Raw genomic sequence first — 4,848 nt, 5'->3', positions numbered from 1 at the left:
GTGGCCACAGCTGGAGCTGGGCTCCTTCCAGGTTCCTGCAGCACCAGCACGAAGAAGTGCGCTGTGATATCCAGTGATGGCACATGGGCTGGGCAAGATTCCACATTTTACTCCTGGGTCTCATGTAAGCTTCACTGGGGGTGCTGCTGGGGAGAGACTATTTTAGCTGGTTTGTTAAGGGGTAGAATTAAAGATGGAACCTTCACATAGCCTATTATTTAAGAGGCTGTTTTCATGGTGTGCCGCCCAGTAACTGGTCAGTGCACCAGATTCCACAGTGACTGCTGTCTCTCTGAACAGGTTGGGTAAAATATTAAGAGGCATTGCAAAATATTTCCCAGACAGGACGCTCAAACCAGCCTGGATGCCAACAGGCACAACTTGGTTCTGTGCTCTGCTCTCTTTCACAGCACAGTGACCTACTGTGAGCTGGGATGTCTGCTCCTGGACAGCTCACCGTGGCTTGCTCTCTCCTGCCAGGCTCAGCTCCCTAAGCCCCCTGAAATGTGGCACTCCTCTGCTCCGTGATGCCTGGCTGGGTAAAACAACTGGTGGCCAGAGGAAAATCCCACTAGACTCTGCCTGCAGTTCTCAGGCCCCCAGAGGGCCTGTGGGCACGGTGCCCTGCGTCATGCTCTCTGTGGATACAAGCTCATCTTTTCAGTGACTGATCTGCGATGCTGCTGGAGAGGCAGCCATGACATCCATGATTTTAGGACAGGGAGCAGGCAAGGAAGGTGTGTGGGAGTGAAGGTGTCCCTGATCACCAAACTCCCTCTGTCAGGGTTCTGGATGTGCAGCTGAGATCCAGCTGACCAGCCCAGGTGGCTCTAACCTGTCAGCAGCAGGTCTGGAAAAGACTCAGGATGATCCTGCCTGAATGCTTACCCTGATGCTATGGCAGAAAGGACTAATGCAGGCCTTTAAGACAGAAAATAGGAAAAAGCAGATTTAATCCCTGTGTCAAAGCATTAGGGACGCTCATTGTGGGATTCTACATCTTGAAAAGGATTCAGGAAAATCAGAGAGGCTGTGTAGAGCAGAAATGCAAAAAATGGCTTGAGGGTGGGAGGAAAAGCCTGGCAGAAAGAGAATTAAGCAACTCAGTATATTTAGCTTATCAGAAAGACGGATGAGAGGGGGTTTGCTAGCAGCATATGTGTAGTGTCACAAAGAGAAAATGCCAGGCTCTGAAAGGCTCTTTAATCAAGCAGAAGGCAGAACAAAATGGTATGTCTGCAAGCTGAAGCCAGACGCAGGGAGGTGGGATGCTCTTCTGAACGTGAGGGTGAGGGACTCCTGAAACAGACCCAGAAAGGTGGGAGTCTCCACCACTTGTCTCCAAATCAAGCCTACCTCCTCTCTTGGAAACTATGCGTGAACCAAACACAGACTATTGGAATTACTGCAAGGAGATGAACCGCTGAGCACTGTGCTGGCCAGCTGCTCACCAGCCACTGCCAGGCAGGACCACTGGGTCACTTCAGCTGAGGAAGATCCTGGGAAACCGGGTCCAGTTGGGCAGAGTGCTCAGGGAGCTGACTGGACAGGCTCCAGGTGTTTACCTGCGCCCGTAGTGGTAAGTGTGGCTTTTTGCTGTTGAAAACATCTGGAGGGTAGCAGAATTTTTCAGCCAAGTTCAGATTGGTTTAGCTTATTTCGTGTGGGCCTGCTGCTGTTTAACATTTCTGTTCTTAGCACAACCAGAAACGCAAAGTATTCTCCACAGGCTGATCACAGAGTCTGCGCTTAAGAATAAAGCATAATGAGTGTGTGAATGAAACAAGTTCAGTCAGAGAGATAAGACAGAATACAAGAGTCTTACAGCACAGATTGCATTCCCCAAGCCTGTGCATCAGCAGAGGTAATCTCTATCTAGCCATTACTTGAAAGAGATCTTTGCTGTGGTATTTAGTGGTGTTTAATTAATCATAAAATATTGCATTAATTAGTATCAGGTCTGATTTGATGACTTGTAATTTGGGGAGAAGGATTACAGTGTGAGTATTAGAATGATAATTTTTATAGGGTAGAGAAGCAAAAGGAGATTAGGAGTCTCACTATGGAGGAAGCCCGGAGGCTGATGTGTGTGTTTGGCATCTGATGCAGATAGTTACAGCATAACTTTATTTACTGGTGGGAAAAGAACATGTAGCTGTTATTTACATGCCCTTCATATAGTATATGGCTCAGCCACCGGGAAAGAAAAAAGCAGGCAGGCATCAGTTCAGTGGGAACGCCCCATGGTGCTTAGCACCACACACGAGGGGCATTTGCAGAGCAATTTTGGCATGCCCCAGGTGGGCTCCTTTCAAAAGAAGGGCAGAAGGAAGCTTTGCTGATGGTCACCTGCTGTGCCCAAGTCATGCCTAGTCCATCATGATCATCCCAAGCAGCATGCAGCATCGATGCAGGGACATGGGGGTAGGAACCCTCACTGCCTGCTCTGAGCAGGGACCAGTCCAACTGTCCTGCTTTACCTGCTAATGCAGCCACCAGCTGTGCCCTCTGCCAGAGCTTTTTTTCCCCGGATTGTGGCCAGTGTTGCTACAGGAAATGCTCTGCAGATATGTGGGCAACCACAGGCTCAGCAGGTTTGCCACAAGTGGGTTTTGTTGAGCAGGATGGGCTGCAGCTCTTGCCCTATCATTTGGTCAGTTTGGCTTTGAAAAGCTCCAGAGCATTCTGGAAAGCGGCACAGCAATATGATAGGATTTAATCAGACTTAATTATTCCCCTGCTGTCTATCTCCTAGCAACATCCAGCTTGACATCTGCCTGCGAATGAAACATATAAGCTAAGTAGGAACACGCTCAGACTGAAGTCTTGCTACTTGAACCAAATCACTCCACTAATCACTGTGTTAATTCATCTCATGGCTGTTAGACAGCTGCCAGGCGCTGGTACCTGATTTTCAGTGATACATAGTGCTTCTCTCCTGAGTTTTTTCCAGGCTGGCAAGAAGTGTGACTTCATCCTTTCCAGCACACCGACATCTGATAACGGGGGTAGGGTTTCCCGAGTGACAAACACGAGTTCAGGAGCAAGCCCCAGCCTTGTCACTGTTTGGCTTCGTGCTGTAGGTCCCTGCTTATCTCATTGTTGAAATCAGATCACCTGCTGTGCCTGCACACCGTGGGGTTCAAAGGCCGAGTGGTACAGTTGGGACAGTTTAGGTGAGGTTTGGGGTCAGACAGAGCAGATGTGGCACAGCGGGCGCAGGCAGTGCAGGCAGCTCCGTGTCACTGGGACCAGGGCAGTTGAGGCAGGGAAAAGAGACCCAGCTTACATGGATAGAGGGATGAAAAGGGGAAGACAGAAGCAGGCCTAAAGCGGTTGCAGAGTAAAACTGGGCTCCAGTCAGACACGATGAGGCACAGGAGTCAGTGGTGCTACTGGAAGAAATGAGCCCGGCAGCAGAGCTGGGGCCTTTGGAGGAGGCGGCCCAGCCCAGCTCTGGCTGCCAGCTTACCATGAAGCTGGAGGGAAGGGAGCTGCCTCAGATGGGTGAGAGCGAGAAGCATCCTGAGTGGGTCAGCCCTGGGAGCTGGGGGTTGTGTGGGCAGCAGAGGGAGGGCAGACCTGCAGATGGACAGGGCTGTGTAGACACGCTCGTGTCCCCTCTCTACACACCTTCTATGGGGGAAACTGGTGCCAGTGATACCTGGGTGTTTGCATGAGTCTGATGGTCTCCTGTGCTGCATCTAGAAGTTGTTGGTATCCAAAAAAACCTAATGGCATGTCAGTGAGACACGTGCCTCCCTTATGTCTCTGCAGAGGAGTGTGGCAGTTCTGCAAGCCTGGCTGTGTGGGTGCCACACTTGCAGCCAGCTTGCACTGACTTCATTTGTGTGGAACACAAAGTGAGGTTTCTGGCTGTGAAAGTGGAGCTGTGTGAGTCCCTGCCAGCTCTCCCTGTGACCTGCATGAACTCTGCCTTTTGTGGACTGCCAGGGAGTGGGCTCAGGCAGTGCTCAGGCAGCCCTGTGCTGCTCAAGGCAGTGTCTGCTGTTTGACATTGGCACCTGGGCTCACCTGCACTGGGAGCTGCCACCATGCTAGACATGATCCTACTTAGATTCTCTTAAACTCACGTGGGTTTTGTTTTCCTTCTGTTACCTGTGACACATGGAGGGTCACTGGGCTGCTGTGCTGTTCTGAAGATGCAGGTTTATTCCTAATGGTTTTTTTCCTTTCAGATGACTTTTCTCCACACGACTAATAATTTCCCTTTATCATTCTGTCCCCGTGCTGCCTTATACTTGAGTTTGTCACTTGTCCTTTGCCTAACGAGCATTGGGGGTAACGGCAAGGCCAGCAAAAGAGGACAATGCTGTGGGGAAAGCGAGGTGCAGGCTGGCCCCAGTGCTGCAGTGCTCACAGGGCAGCTGTGCAGTGAGAACGTGGAGACCCTAAAACCTCTGGGAGTGCCTGGGACCTGCACTGGCTGCGTGGTGTGAGCTGTGCTGCGCCGTAGGAAGGCAGCTGATGGGGTCTGTGCCGCCCAGCATGGTCCGTGCAGCCTGGCGTGGTCCAGTGGTAGAGGCTGTGCCACACTGGGAAGCCCGGGGAGGTGGCACAGTGCCGTGCAGTGGCCGGGCAGGACCCTGCCGGGTCTGCAGTGCAGTCGGGATCTGCAGGAGCTGGAGGACGGTGTGAAGGCAGTGGCTGGTGTGTGCGGCACGGACAGGGGCTGTGGGGCAGTGACGGCAGAAGGCAGGGCTGGGCTCCCTGTGCAGTGGCCGCCGCCTCGCCGGGCAGAGCAGGGCAGGGGTGAGGCCGCTCGGAGCAGCGCTCGGAGGGTGGGCAGCGCAGCAGCGGCAGGGAGAGGCAGCGCAATCGATGCAG

General features: G+C 52.4%; 1 protein-coding gene across 4 annotated transcripts in view; it reads left to right on the top strand.

Annotated features, from left to right (window-relative positions):
- Positions 1-1,518: 1,518 nt before the first annotated feature.
- ST3GAL3 (ST3 beta-galactoside alpha-2,3-sialyltransferase 3) overlaps positions 1,519-4,848 on the top strand; it is a 173,529-nt gene continuing 170,199 nt past the window's right edge. For 2 of the 4 annotated variants that reach the window (XM_029959665.1, XM_029959664.1), the window contains exon 1: positions 1,528-1,579. The gene's annotated coding sequence lies outside the window, so the exon portion shown is untranslated. Of the gene's footprint in view, positions 1,580-4,848 lie in introns of all 4 variants that reach the window. The other 2 variants (XM_018072250.1, XM_029959663.1) reach the window with 2 other exon arrangements.

This window comes from Manacus vitellinus, unplaced genomic scaffold (genome assembly GCF_001715985.3).
Source record: "Manacus vitellinus isolate BGI_N305 unplaced genomic scaffold, ASM171598v3 scaffold_21_pilon, whole genome shotgun sequence".
Taxonomy (NCBI): domain Eukaryota; kingdom Metazoa; phylum Chordata; class Aves; order Passeriformes; family Pipridae; genus Manacus; species Manacus vitellinus.
This window is presented reverse-complemented; position numbering and strand designations above follow the sequence as displayed.